Genomic DNA, 16,315 nt, shown 5'->3' on the forward strand with positions numbered 1-16,315 from the left:
GCGAGGATTCATCACGTCCTCCTCGCCGTCCTTCTCTGCACCCTCTCGCCCCGCCAGCGGCGGCAGCCTCCGCTGAAATCGTGAATCTTTCGCCTCGTAGCCCCGAGGAATCTCGCGTCTCGATCCTCGTGTCCCTCGGACGAGTCGAGTTTTCTTGGAAATCGAACCGCGAATCCGCACGATTTCACCAGTCCACGCTCTCGAACCGCCGGTCTCCTTCCTTTCCAAACCTCGTCGGCTAGAACGAGGACAGCGGCGTCGGCTCTGTCGTTTCCTTTCGCAACGGCGTTCCCAAAATTCCACGTTTCAAACCGGCCTCTCGATCGCACCTGGTGCTCGTAAATCTATTAGCGCCTACGCGAACGGTCGAGCGATATTCCCGTGGAAATCGGTTCCACTCGAAATTCAGTCTACGTAGAGCTGGAAAATCCGCCGGGGGCCCGAAACTACCGTTCCTGGGGGATAAAATTAAGGAGCACGCTTCTCGGCACGACTTCTTCGTCCTCGTCCTTTAATTACCCACGATGGAAGCGTTTAACAGCCGATCCTTGGACGGACGGGAAGAAGCGGGATATCCACCGGTGGAAGCAACTTCATAAGACGTCGCCGGTTTATGGCGTATCTGCATGTAAATGCACGGGACCGATGACGTGGCGGCGAGGGGAGGCGTCGGGGATACGCAGATGGACGATTATCGTATTTTTCCCGCGCGACGTTTATAGTTCATGCACGCATCGAAGCGTCATACGCGTACGAATTCGCCGCGTGGACGAAGCGGAACGCGCCGCCCGGGGCGAGTGAATAATTCGAGGCGTATGTCAGTCGGGAAATTGCGCGTCACGCGACACCCACGTAGCCCGTGATGCCCGTTTTACGGTTCTCGCGGCTACCGTCCGATCGTCAAACTTTAACCCTCGGTGAAACGACTTCATGGAAACTCGCCTTTGCGTCGCGGCCGTTGGTGCCCCGTTCGCCGCGCGATTTTCTTTTTCGCGCGTCACCGAGCGAGCTGCTTCGTTCGCGGACGACAAACCCGTTTCGCTGCAGAATTTCTCCGATAAAATCGTAGAGATAACCGGACGCCTGTGTCTGTCGGCGATAAATCGCTTATTTCGCTAACACATATAGCGCGGTAATTACGCGTCGAGTAAAGAAGATGCGTGAGCAATAATTCAATTTTTTACCTAATCGTTGGAACCCTAAGTGTTCAATTTACCAGTGGAAATACGGTTTATCTCGGAGACCATCAACGTTGCTCGCGTTTAAATTTGTGTACGCGTTTTAATGGCACCGGTAATCCGATCGAGAAGAAAGGGTGTATAGCAAAGCAATCGTCTTGCAAGCGAATACTGTTGGGATTAATTAGCTTCTTATTCTACACCGCGGAGAAGTATTTATGTACACGGAGTGGATATAATCAACCGAGTCGGTAATGTCCTAGCCTGGCATGTCGACGGTGCACGTACAAAGATAGGAGTGTGCGAGGATGAGCATTGCGAGTGTCGTAGTCAGTAGAAATAGTACTGTAAACACGAGAGTACCGAAGCGAATGAACAGAGTACAAAAATTAAATTATCGTTATAGCACTAATACCTTCTCTGTACGCACGCTCTTGGTCACTCGGTTATGAATAATTAACTAATCCCCTAGTGTCACGGGTATTGATACCACTCCCCCACTTTAACTACGAAAGCAAATAACAAATACACGCGAAAATAGATTCACTTGCTATATAACAGATGTCGCGATTGTAATTAACGTGAAATTTAAATTCGTTTGCTCCCGAAATGATAAAGGTATAATTCATAATTAACTAATCCTCTAATGTCACGGGTATTGACACCACTTCCCCACTCTAATTATGGAAGCAAATAACAAATACACGCGAAAATGGATTCACTTGCTATATAATAGATATCGTGTTTCTAATTAACGCGAAATTTGAATTCCTTTGCTCCCAAAATGATAAAGGTATAATTCATAATTAACTAATCCTCTAATGTCACGGCTATTGACACCACTCCCCCATTTCAACTATGGAAAGAAATAAGAAAATAGATTTACTTGCTGTATAATAGATGTTGCGATTCTAATTAACGCGAAATTCGAATTCTTTTGCTCCCAAAATGATAAAGGTGTAATTCATAATTAACTAATCCTCTAATGTCACGGCTATTGACACCACTCCCCCATTTCAACTATGGAAAGAAATAACAAATACACGCGAAAATAGATTCACTTGCTATATAATAGATGTCGCGATTCTAATTAACGCGAAACTCGAATTCTCTTGCTCCCGAAACGATAGAGGTATAATTCGTACGAAGGTCGGCGTCGTATTTGGGAAACGGTAGCGTTGCCCCGCGCTACGAGACTCGAATTATTCCGTGGTATAATCGCGCTACACGAACGCGATCCTCGTACAACTTCATGTTTGCGCGGAACGACAGTTCTCCGAAGCGAGATCCGAGCGGAACAATCGTTATTTTTGCTCGAGTTACCAGTGGGCCACGGTCCGAAAGGGGCAACTGGTCGGCCGAGCGCCGCTTATGGGGAGCGGAATACCCCGAGCCTATAAATCAAAGCGAACGACGGGAAAAGGTGCATGCAAAGAACTCGAACACGCGAAGAATGTGATTTAGTTACGTCGCTGTCATAAGTAACCTAATCTAATTTCGGTGGACCACGCTGCGGAGGAACTGGGACGTGGCAAAAAGCCTACGTGTCCGATACTCCACGGCCTACGTGTCTTCCCTTCTTATTTCACCGGCGACCTGCGGATCCGCTCTCGATCTGCTCGCCTGAAACGCGAAACCGACTGACCGACTGAAAAAAGGGTAGAGCAACAACACTTTCACGAAACCCTCCCGACACCTTTCCAACTTCCGACACCTTTGCCACCCCCTTCCGCCATTTTCCACTTCCCCTTCGTTCGATCGGAAGCAATACCAATCGCGTACTTCCTTTCGCTAGCCGAATCGAAGTTTCGAAGCTGAATCAAATGGAATGGAATTAGTACGGATACTCGATTTCCACGGTCGTAGAGTTACGCGGTGAGCCGTGGCCAAAGAAGAAAGGGAAAGGGTTGCGGAACCCCTCGGGTGCGAGCTGTGGGTCGAGAAAGGACGCGGAGGGCAGGGGGGCCCCGGCAGATGTCCGGTAGGAAGTGACTCGCGCGCCCTCCGCGATCGGGGCCCTCTTCCGGGACGACTGCGAAGAGGGAAAGGGGAAAGCTCGGTTCATCCTAATAATAAGAACGAGGCACGCAGGTACGGGCGAGGAGGCGGGAGAGGGGGGACAGATATATGTACGCACGACGGTCGGGAGGTTGCGTGCAAAAAAGGCGTGGGTCCCAGCGGGCGTTCTCGACATAGCAGTTCGGATCCCGATCTTATCGGTCCCAGTGTTGGCTGCATTGTGTTGTTGCCTGGTTGCCGTTGCCCGTTGCCGCACCACCGTCGTACATACCGGGCTGTCCGGTAGTGTGCGGTGGCGTGCGTGTGCGTGAGCGGCGTGCGCGCGTTGGCCGGGTCGGGCGTCGGTGTGTCGGTGGTAAGGAGGAATCGGCGGGGCCGGGGTTGGGAGCACGGTAGGGTCCACGAATAGGGTCGGTCGATCTATCAGCCGGTCCTGATGCGTGTACACGGGCCGGAGTATAGATCATCTTCAATGTCTCGGAGCCTCCCACCTAAGTATTCCCATTAAGATCGTATCGCGGTCCCAAAACTAATAACCAATCACCCGTGCGCGGAGGGTATACGTGCTCGCGGCTTTATCATTATCCAATATATTCGATATTATAGTCAGCGCGCGGTGCATCGCGCCCCGATCGGCCTCAGGCACAACTTACCCCGCTGTGGCCTAAGGGAGGCGTGTCTCGTTTTCCACTCCATTCGCTAGGCCCGCGTCACGAAACGCCGATTTTCGGCAATACCCTCGCGCGATACATAGAGACGTATACGGGAAGTACGAATACGAGGAAAGGAGTCCCAGGAGCGGATCGTGGGTGTTCGAGAGCGATCGACATTTTGGGACTTTCTTTCTCTCCGCGCGTCGATTATCTCCGGGGCAAATCGGTTACTCGTCGCGTCTTTCAGCGTCGTTTGGGCGTTTATCGGGGTCCGTGGGTCGATCGCGGGATACACTGGGTCTGCCGCGGCGGGCCGGCGGTACGCCTTCGAGCGTGCACGCGAATCTCGGTAAGTATCGGTTTCTGTAATTGAAAAGTCGCGGTACCCGTTCGCGGACAGAAATTAGGTAAGGAGATACCCCCGGTCTCGGGCCTGAATTCTCGCCGCGTGTAGCGTTTAGTCTTACATCGTTTGCAGCGTACACCGTGTGTCATACGCGCGTGATAAATGCGCGGGCCCCGAACGCCAGTCGCTCGGCCGTTGCGCTCGTTGCAACCGGGACCGTGTGTGTGTCCCCGAGCGCACCGGTTCGAACCGAGAGAGCAACGAAACAGGCTCGCGTCGATTTCGCAACGAGTTCTTCCTTTCGTTCTGCCACATGCTCGAGCGTCGCGACACCTCTCTCGATCTGGTATTTTCGAGGAGGCGGCGCGCGCTGATCTCATCGAGGTTAACATCGGACTTTGCGCGATTAAGTGGGATCAATTTTTATCGCCGCCGATAAGGCCAACTCGTCGGCAGTCCATTAACCGTCCCGGTAATTTCCTCGTAAAACGCGAACTCGATTCTCCGGCCGATACCACGAGATTTCGATGTCTCCCCGAGAGGAATCGTTTATCGTCCGGACTCCCTTGCTCGTCGCTCGATAATTAATCGTTACGCCGACGACGATGACTCGATCGTCTGGAATAAAAGTTGGCTGTCCGTTCCGCGCGAAATCCGCCCAAGCGGAGGAACTTTTCTCCCGAGTCTCGGCTGTCCCCTTTCCTCTTCTTTCCTTTTCCCTATGGGGGGGCTCGGTGAGGCAAGGTACCTACCTGCCACACCATCGTTCACCATACATGGCCTCTCTGTCTCCTTGCGGTCGGCGCGCACGGGGGCTCCATTGTACTACATCGCAGAGTTATTTTCATCGTGAATTGTTCGTTATGGATACGACCGACACCTCTACACGGTTTACGCTCTGAAATCGAGCAGAACGGCCGGCTGCGCCTCGGGGAAACGAGGGTCGTTATCCGGCTGACCGGCAACCGGCCAGGAACACCGCGTCGCCTCGTGGCATTGTTCGAATTAATTTAGAATTCGTCCGTGGCCGCAACGCGGCCGTGAGAAAGCGGCCGTGGTGGCGCGTGCAACCGAGGCATCGTCCTCGATATTATCCACGCGGCATGCGTGCGTCTCCCCCCTGGGATGCTTCGAATTTTTAACCCTTATTATTTCCACCCGAATATAAATACCATTCGATCTCGCGTCGAGTTCCTAACCACGCGTCTCCTGCCAGAGATGGCAATATCTGGAAATACCCCGCTGCGAGTTCTGCCCCGACGAAGACGAAGACGTCGCAGAGAGACCGGGAGCAGTCGTACGTACGCAACGGTTCGAGATATCACCGGCATCCAACCGCGAGCACCGCGAAATTCCTGCGGCCGGGTTATCGCGATCCGCGTTATCCCGTCCATCTCCGTTATTCGATTTTCCCGTGTATCGGGTAAACGCCGGTTAATTGGCATCCCGGACGAGGCGACTTCTGGGCGGTTTATTCCAGCTGGAGGATCGCGCGTGACGAGTGGCCGGAATAGACGAGCCCCGAGAAATTGTTGCGTTTACGATTAGATCGTGCGCGGTACGTTGGCTACTTTCAATGCGACTCCTCTCGGTAGGTCGTTATCGAGGCTGGCTAGGTTTTACGAGAATGAACCGTGGATACCGATTCCCAGATTAATTGTAACAGCATTTTCCGCATTCAGATAGCATCTTGCGAATAGCTCACCGCGATTACCGGTTCGGTAGAATTATTTCAAACGACTGGGTTATCCGCGCTGGGCCTCGCTGCAGCTAGTGGGCAGAGCAGGTGGGAAGGAAAGGAGGGGTTCGTTGCGTGTGAAATATTGCGGAGGCATTGTTAATTTTACCATTGAGGATATACAAATTTTATCTCCTTTTCGAAATTGCAATCGCGAAAGCAGCGAACGAGAGACGCGAGTAAAGGAATTAGTAAAAGCAGCGAACTAAGTATAGTTCGCTCAGAGGCTAGTACAAAGACTGGTTAATTGCTTCGTTGACAATACGCAAATTTTCTTCGCCCTTTGAAATTGTAATCGCGACGGCGGACGAACAAACGGGAGTTTAAAGAGTGTCAGCGACTAGAAAGCGCGAACAAAGCACGGTTCACGCGGACATTGTTACAAAGACGTCGTTAATTATTCTATAAAATTTGCGTACCGTGCCTTTGAAAGTTCCGTATGCAAAGAACTCTAAAAAGACACCTCCAGAAGAAGTTAATAGGCTAGAGGGGAAACGAGCTATACCTTGGTTAATTACGCCGTTGAAAGTGCGAAACCTATGTCGAATTTCTGTAAAACTGATATAGGTGATAAAACGGCAAACTGTAATAGACTATAAATTACTCCACTAAAAATACAAAATTCCCAATACGATCCCTATAAAAATTACACGTGCGTGAAATCCAAGGATCAAAGACGGTTAAAAAGATGAACGCATAAAAGAGCAAATGAAGCTCACACGAACACCGAGGACATAAAACTATCTCTCCTGTCAAAGATCTATATATATCATCATCGATTACTCTATTAACCCTTTGCACTTGAGAGGTGAGCTTCAGTCACCATTTCATAAAATTTGGAAGATCGATATTAATTAATATATCAAATTTAACACTAGATTTACGGAAGGGTTGCTCCAATTATACGATGGTAACAGATTTAGTTAACTTATATTAAGACTGTTAATATAATATATAATTCTTTTTAAATTAAACTAATCGTTAAAAAAAAGCACGTGGTTTCCTTTACCTGTCAATTTGACAGGTGCCCTTAGAAATAGGTGCCGTTATCCGTTGTAAATAATATTTGGACATAATATGCATCGCGTAATAAAATATTCATGTTGGCACCAAGAGTAATCTACGTAAAATGCGCGTGGAAGTCAACGTGTTAAATCGACTCGTCCTGTAAAACAACAGTCGATGTACAACGAATTTACGAGTACCGTTGGATGACTAACGATTCGTTGGCCCTTAGTCACTAGAAGGGCCTAGCTGATAAACGTAGACCAACTTCAGAGTCGAAAAACAATTGACTCGTTCCTACTTTCACTAAGAGCCAATGGTCTTCTTCACCCCACCAAAAACTAACATTATATAAGCACGCACAAAATTTGCGGAAGGTCAGTTTCAGTTTCAGTTTTAGCTTTTTCCTCTCCGCCGACTATTTTTCCAACGTAGCCTTGTTGCTAGAATCCGTATTGTATATTGAAATCCGAGTTCCAACTGTACCCTCGGCAACGATGTTTCTCTCGCACCTGATAATACAATCGTATAATCGGTCGTCCAGAGTTGCGACACCATTTTGACTCATTCGCGGTTCAATCTATGGTCCATTCTCTCCGATCCCGTTCCAACGTATCCTTGTTGCTAGAACCCGCGAGTCTTGTTCATCGCATCCTTGTGTTATTTCACTTCGCCCACATTCGTCCTTCGTGACGCGATGCATACAAGAATGGTCCAAATTTCCACCTGTTCTCCACGAGTACTCGGCATCTTTCACTCTAGACCAGGAGCCAAGCGTGTACCCAATTCGATGTCAAGCTCTACGCTATCCCGACCACGGTCGAATCGTCGGAGGGCTACCTCCTCGGTCAACTAGACGCATCACGTCCGCTGGTAATGACGCGACGGGTACTCGCGTTTAATTCGTGCCGGGACACCCACGTTCGTCATTCGTGACGCGATGCATACAAGAATGGTCCAATTTCCACCTGTTCTCCACGAGTACTCGGCATCTTTCACCCTAGACCAGGAGCCAAGCGTGTACCCAACTCGATGTCAAGCTCTACGCTATCCCGACCACGGTCGAATCGTCGGAGGGCTACCTCCTCGGTCAACTAGACGCATCACGTCCGCTGGTAATGACGCGACGGGTACTCGCGTTTAATTCGTGCCGGGACACCCACGTTCGTCATTCGTGACGCGATGCATACAAGAATGGTCCAATTTCCACCTGTTCTCCACGAGTACTCGGCATCTTTCACTCTAGACCAGGAGCCAAGCGTGTACCCAACTCGGTGTCAAGCTCTACGCTATCCCGACCACGGTCGAATCGTTTGAGGGCTACCTCCTCGGTCAACTAAACGCATCACATCCGCTGGTAATCATGCGACGGGTACTCGCGTTTAATTCGTGCTAGGATGTCCACGTTCGTCATTCGTGACGCGATGCATACAAGAATGGTCCAATTTCCACCTGTTCTCCACGAGTACTCGACATCTTTCACCCAAGATCAGGAGCCAAGCGTGTACCCGACTTGGTGTCAAACTCTACGCTTTCCTGATCACGATGGAATCGTCGGAGGGCTACCTCCTCGGCGGACTGGACGCGTCGCGTTCGCTGGTAATCGCGCGACGGGTACTGGCGTTTAATTCGTGCCGGGACGCCCACGTAGCTCGGCACAATGGATCGTGGCGAAGACCGTTGGCTGGCGTGTACGCGCGGCGGGAAACGTGGAAACGGAATAGACGCGGATAGTTGATCGCGGACAAGCGGAGAACGCATGGCCGCGGCGCGAACAGCGCGCGTTGCCGAGGTGTGTAGCGATCGCTCATCGACCAGCCCGTGGACCACCGTGAATCGCCGTCGTAACGGATACGTGTAATCCGCCGAGGGAACTTTTCTTTGGCGGCCGCGACACTTCGCGCGCGGACAAATTGCACGCCGTGTCCCTTCGTCCTTCCTTCGTCGCTCTCGCTCCCGCTCAGCCCCGTTTATCTCCGCGGTGGATGCGGAATAACGTTACGCCGGTAATCCAATTTGTACGCGGTGCAGTCGCGCAGCGGGAAACCCATTGACGCGCGGCTTAAAGGTTCGCGGAGCCGGGAATTTGTTCCCCGGCAACAAGTTCGCCGCTTTGACCGGGCCGTGTTCGAAAATCAATCACCCCGTCTAGCAGATGCACGGCTACTTAGGCGGCTGATAGCGCTGGGACAATGGCCGTTCGTTTGTAACGGGACGAGGATTAGGGGTGAATAGGCCTTGCGTCTTGAAAAGGCAAGATGATCGAAATCTCGAATTTTATTCTGTAAGTGAAATGTATACACTTTATGCGAGACACGAGAGGGTGCATATATAGGTAGCCTTCCTACAACACGGCATCCTATAACACGGTTACGCTCTAACACAATAAGAAAATTGCAAAAACCTTTGTACAAGACTGTACTTCTACATGAGCAGTGACGACGAAGAAATTTAATAAATTAAAGTTGCATTAAATTAAAATAATGTTTTTGTTTTTGTTTTGTTTCGTGTTGTACATACATTTATATTTTTAATAAAAATTAAGTTGTTTATGTAGAATTAAAAAAAAGTTTGTTTCTAGTAAGTTTTCGGAACGTAACCCCCCTTTTTGTACTGGCTCTGGGTCTCATACAACACGGTTTCACGCAACACGGCATTTTCTGGGAACCTATCTACTGTGTTATAGGAGGGTTATTATATATATAAAATATAAATGTATATAAAAACGAGAGTCTTTATCACGCCACTATGGTTCATACATAAGCGATCTGCACAGTTCCGGGTTTGAGAGTGAGAGCAGCGGGAGACAGTAGACCCTTTCAAACCCCAAAACCGACCCCTTGCATAGTATTTTTAGGCCCAAAGGTTGGTATCGGTTTGCAACCTCTAACAGCCTGTCACTATCTCTGCATAGGCGTAGTTAATTTACAACAGTCTTGTATCTTCGTTTGTTCTTGCGTCGAGCAGTCAGTCGCCTCTAAGACGTCCCACTGTACACAGAGTCGTCGAAAGCTAATAACTACGAGGTTTTCCTAAAATCATACTACCCTGCGTTACTTTTATTATCCAATTTTAACGCTGCGAACGAGCTCGACAACCTAGACGTGTCTTCTGACCTTGGAATGACTCGTAAATGACTTCCAACGCATCGTCGACGAGAACCCTAATGACTCGCGACTAATCTCGAAGATTCCTGTGACGGATGTAAATACCGTTTATATTCTGCATTTCCTCTGTCAGCGAGATACCTTATCGTTCTATTGCTCTCGATATTACCACCTCCTACTTATCGGGAAACCGCTTAACGAATACCTCGCTGGATATCCCCGGTTACAGCGAGCTCGAGGTAGCTCGAAAACCCGTTCAATACGCTTCCCACATTTCACCGCGGTTCGCGATTCTTCGTCCGATAATGAAGCAGTATTACGAGAAATCACGTGGTAATACGTTGTTAATTAACGACGTGCCCCCCACTCCAGCGGCCGGTGGATGTTCATCCGGTCGGCGTGGCTAACGGTGTACAGGCGTAGCTCGTAAAACGCGATTGTATACCGTACAAAGTATTAGCCGCAATTTCAAGGCGTCGTTCCGCGTCAGCCGTTAATAGGCGGCCAACGATTACCCGCGTGGAATAATTGCTCGAACGTTCGCGGAAACTCGAGCGGTCCGACCCGTCACGCCAGATGAACGATCGCGGTTACCGGGAGTTAAACCGTATCGAGTAGGTGGCGCCCGCGTCGAACCAAATTTCTGCGCCTGCGCGTGGACCGCGCGCCGTGGTCCAGGCTAACCCTCCGAGCGATTGCACGGTGTCGTCGCAACACGAGCGTTAACACGCTCGTCTTCCACTCGCCCCGCTCGAGATCCTTGATCGACCGTTTGTATGCGGAGGTTGTTGACAAAGTGTTACTTGGTACTAACTTACGATACTCTCCAAGTGCTCGCCGCGGTACTTTATAGAGTCGTTTGAATTTGAATTAAGCAATTATCGGACTGAACACGTTCTGGATACTTTGGCGTTTATCGCGGTTTGCAGCGGGCGGACAAAAATTGGCTCGCACGCGGTATTTGTATTTAAAATTGCCCGTAATCCCACCGAGTTATATTACTCGATTTATTACGCGGATAAAAAGGAACCAGTCCCATTTTCCTCGCCCGACGTCGCCGTTATTATCACCGAGCAACGAACGTCCTACGCGGTCAGGCACCGGCATGGCCTTGGACGAAATGATTCCGTGTACCGCGTGTATCGGATATCTCCATCTATCCCTCGGTAATTACCTCGTAAACCTACTATCGACTGACGGCCCTCACCCCGTTTTCCTCGATAACGCGAAACTGGTTCAGAGACGGTGCAAAAGCTGCATTAAAAATGGCGAAACTGCGAATCCTTCCTCGTTTCACTTTTCCCGCGTGGATGGAGCGTCGATGGCGCGTCGCCGACGGCGTGGATGCGCGCGGTCACGTTATACCGCGTAATCGACACCGTGGGCCGCCAGCAGCGCGCGCGCAGCGGCGTGAAAATACGCGAGGGTTTCGGTAGCCGGCGACTACGTGGCTTCCGTATCCCGTAAACTCGCAGTGCCGCGGGAGTTTCGTAATGTAACACCTCCTCCGCTGTCCTATGCCCCGTCGTGCTTCATCGTGCCGGGACATGCGTTATCCCATTCGGAAGCGATCGTCCGTAGCCGCGGCGTAACCGAATCCACGCGAGATCCAGCGATGAACGCGATGGAACGCGCGTACTTGCTTTTCTCCGCGTGCATACGGTCTACCGGTTCTATCCCGGCAGTCCGTTCTCGCGATTCCCATCGAAAGTCCGTTGATTTATTACGCCGCGAGATCCGCGAGCTATCGCGTCCTTAAGGATCATTCGCGCAACTGGATCAGAGGCGTTTCATCTACGACCGTTATTCGAAATGATAAGCCGCGTGATTAGCGGGAACATCCTCTCGAGTTTCGCCCGGTCGACGAGACGCGAGACTGGGAACAGAAATGGCGGCTGAATCGGCCGGTACCGCGATATCCTCTGGCGCCTGGCTCGCGAGGTTCGACAAAACGAACGCGATCCCGCTAGTTCGATCGTAAATCGAACGCAACGCGTATATACGAACGCAATCAAGATGGCCGGATAACGGGGGGAGAAAAGTCGGGGCGCGAGGAAAAGAAAGGAGGCAACGAAATAATTAGAACGGGGGAAAAAAGATAGCGGGAACGGGGAGAGCAGGGGAAGGCTATTATCGGGGTAAAAAGAGCAGGAGCGCGGCAGGAGCGAGGCACGGTCGGTTGTAGCGGCGACGATGGCGGTGGTTGTTTCGCACACGGCCGCGGAGCGGAGACGTATGGCCACTGGCGGAGTTTCTTGCCGTCGGAAAGGTTTCACCATCGAGGGCGAAAATAATGGGCATCCCGATCGAAGTAAAAGAGACAGCGCCGGTAAGTACGTACTCGGACGCTTGTACGCTGCTAGCGTGGAAGGTCGTTCTACCAGCATCGTGGAAGCCGTTCGACGGGAAAGACGAGCGGGAGAAAGAGGAGGAAGGAGAGGATAAGGCGGAGGAGGACGGGCAGAGCGTGCTCTACGGGTGCTCCTAACCCAGATGATATCGCGCCTAGATATACAACGCGGGATTTTATAGCGTATTACAGGACAGTATAAGGTATATAATGGCTTTATGCGTATACACCGGACGTAACTTACGACGGGAGGCCCGTTTTACGGCCCCGGCCAGCCTTATTTTACGCGGACCGGCCGACTTAGAGGGAGAGAGGGGAATCGTCCTCGCGATCCCTCGAATCGTAATGGAACCGCAGTCTCGCGACTGTTAACGAATCCCATCACGACGCCGGGTACCCTCTTTCAGACACCGGAAATATCCTCTTTAAGCGCATCGGAATGGTTCGCGCTCGTTCGATCCACGAATTCCGCGAATATTTTCCTCCAACCACTCCGGCATCCGCGCCGACCGTGCCTCTGGTGTCCACCCACCGATCGTTCGCCGGTATTTCGCGCGGAAATGTCGCGGACCATCGCGAACACGAGCCTCGAAAGCTTTTACCGCTTCGACGGTTACGGGACAAGATCGAGAACGTATTCTTCGCTGTCTCCTTTGACGAAGAAAAATTCCAGCCGATTAAACACCTTTATCGTCGCGATAAAATCTCTGCGACCTAACCTCCGAACGACCGGACGATTTCGATCGCGGTTGGCGCGAAATGAACGCGTACGTTGCAACGCGAACAATGAAGAAACGGCGCGCGAGAGAAGGAGGAACGAGAAACGAGGACCTTGGCACGGCCGTAATCCAGCCCATCGCGGCGACCCGGCCAACTAGGCGAGCTTGATCGATGCCGCTCTCGCGTCTTATGAATGAGCGGCAACAGGCGGTGTCAGGTTGCGGGGAGGTGTATCGCCGCGCGGACGTGTATTTACTACCCACTCGGTCGGTCGCTTAATTATAAAATAATTGTTATTTATCTTCGGCATTAACCGGATATCAGATGGCTTATCCGAGGCCGGCGTTCACCAGTCACCGGTCGTCAGCCGGGCGTATAGGCTTCGGCGGTTTAGGCTTGGGGGGCAGCGAGGTGGACGAGTGGGTGCAGGCCAAGGGGAACGAAGTAAGGTCCCCGGAGAGACCGCGGCCACGCTCGACCGCGTCCAACCGGGGGACGTGTCGATTTATCTAAGCACTCGATCGAGACGAATTAACGGCTCGGCAGCCGGTAACTTTAGCCGCTGCGTTTGTCGTCCGGACCCCCATCGGATGCGGAGCCTGGCCGCCGAGGCTCGCCTGTCCCGGCGCGATGGACGCGTGGAGTACCAGCGTGGATCGAGATTATTCGAGAAACGCGCGAGAATCGCCGCCTAGATCGCCGGACCGACGGAATTCTGAAGATCGGCGAGCCGGAGATTGCGCGTGATTCCCCGTGAAATGGAGCTCTCGCGGGGACGTTGCCTCGGAATGCCGGAGGGTTCGCCATGGGGAGAAAATGAAACGTCGGACCAAGGAGATTCGTATTTGCTCCTTCTTATTAACTTCTCGCGGTAATGCCAGGATTCCTTCGCGAAATGGAAGTGGCTCGATACGGAGAATCGTGGAAGGATTCGACACGGATGGATAGACCACGTGGTCGCGTCGCGACACCCGATCAATTGGGTGCAGAGGCGTCCAAGGGCGCCTATGATCCGCGAACGGAGGAGATGTTGGATCGATACGCGTTCCTGTTCGCTCGGCCGCAAATCACGCGGTCGCGGTCGCAAGTAAACTGAATTACGAGCGAGCGCGTCGGCCGTTTCTTTGTCATCGGCGCGGAAACGGCGCGCCGCAGCGCCGAGTCGAGGAGAGGAACGGCGAATCTAAACGACGATCAGGCACGCGCGTTCCACCGCGCGGACGTTCCGATATGTCGAGACGAGATCGAGCTCTCTCGAGCCGTTGCCTCGAAAGAACCGGCGAACCGGGTACCATCGGGGTGGAAGAGCGAACAAGGACGGATCCTCGGGTTGCCGCTGTAAAAGACGAAGACGAAGGAAGCATCGGAGCACGGGAGTCGCTCGAATGAGATCTCGAAGCATTGGTCGGGCTAATTAATCCCCGAGCCGTCCGGCGCAAATGACAGCAACGATCGGATCAACCGGTAATATATTATCGCTCGTTTCACCGACTGCCGCCCTGATAGAACGAAATCGTCCTGAGTAGCCGCGAGACAGCGGTAGAGAAAAAGCCTCGGCCAGGGGGAGAGAGAGAAAGAGAGAGAGACGGCTGTCTCATTACCACGTGGGAACTGCGGGCACCGAACAACGGCTAAGCAATGATAATTTATGATCGACCGCGACCTCCGCCGGTGCTATCGATCACGTAATCTCCGGGTCGTTTTGCGTCAAAACCATCAACCACTGTACCGACCACGGTCGAGGGTCGAGGGGCTTTTGGAAGCTCGTAACGTCGATTCATCGGCAGATAAAACTTTGCGCGAATTTCGATTAACGTGCCCCTCCACGAGATGGAGGACTACTTTGGAATTTAACCAAGCCTGCGGGTTCCGAAATAAAATTCGAGACGGTGAGAGCGAGAACGACGACCACTGGCGAGACTCTGCCAAAGGTGTCTCTAAAACCTACCGAGTCTAAGACGGCGGTCGGAGGTGTCGAGGGGCAGAGCTAGGTCCGCGGGCTCGGTAGCCGTGAACGAATTCGAAATTCCGCGGCACGCGAGACACTCGTAAATAAAAGCGGTTCCCGAGCGGCGAAAAGAGGAACAGGTTTACGAGGCAGGATGCACTACCGTGGCTGCCTCTTCTCTCCTTTCGGTATCCCCCAGCGTGGCCCTCTGTCCCGGCCTCCGTCCCTCTCGATCTTCTATCGATGCCAGTGTCTCGGTGGCAAAAACGTTGCCCGCTGTACAAGGAGACGCATTACGGTCGCGTCGTTATAATTCGTCACTGTCGCGTAATGATCCGTGAATGCGTGCGCCCACTCTCCTCCGCCCTTCCAGCCACCCAAGGCTCTCCGGGATCGCCGGCGTGTACCCTGGAAGGCGATCTTCCCGTGGCTGGTCAGGGGTACGCGGCCTCGTGGCGGCGTGAAAGGATCGCCAGCACTCGCGATCAATAGTTCATTACGAGAAACAAAAATACGCGCACCGACAATGCCGCGATCCGAACAATCGACCTAACTATACGTTCTCTTCGATCTTCTCGCCTCTCTCTCTCTCTCTCTCTCTCTCTCTCTCTCTCTCTCTCTCTCTCTTTCCCGGCAGGCAGAAGAACGACGCGTTCGCTGCTCGACGGGACCAACAGGGAACACACGTCGGCCATCGAGTGGGAACGGTAGATCGAGATGAAACCGACGGGTTCGCCTCTCGGACGTTTTCAATGACGAGAGGGACAGCCACGAGATGGAGAGCGGGGACGGAGGGAAGAGAGGACAGGCAGAGAGTACTCGGGGAGAGAAGAAAAGATTTACGGAGAAATATGTACACACTGGAAGAGGAATGAGAGAAGGCAGCGGAGGAAGTGGACGCGTGGAGAGTTTGTTGCGCAAGCAACGAGGCCTATTCACCGTTTGCATTAGGGCTATTATGGGCTCCCGTGGCATTGAGCCTCCACTGTGATTGGGTATTATCTATTCCGTGGTATTGTACCACGTTCGAGGCGATCGCGAGCAGTCGAGACGTTCGTTCCAACACCCGAGCATTGTCGCAGCCCGAGTGTTTCGCTACCGGTGACACGGATGAGCGCGAGTTCGCGGGTCAGCTGCAACGTCCTACGTCTGCGCGGTATTCCGACATTCTCCGCGTAAAGTCCTCGACCTTCGCGGAGGGAATCTCGATGTCCGTGCACTCGGCGGCGATCCTCGAGCGTTGAAGAGCGT

This window comes from Eufriesea mexicana, unplaced genomic scaffold, assembly GCF_001483705.2.
Source record: "Eufriesea mexicana isolate 0111107269 unplaced genomic scaffold, ASM148370v2 scaffold2839, whole genome shotgun sequence".
Classification (NCBI taxonomy): Eukaryota; Metazoa; Arthropoda; class Insecta; order Hymenoptera; family Apidae; genus Eufriesea; species Eufriesea mexicana.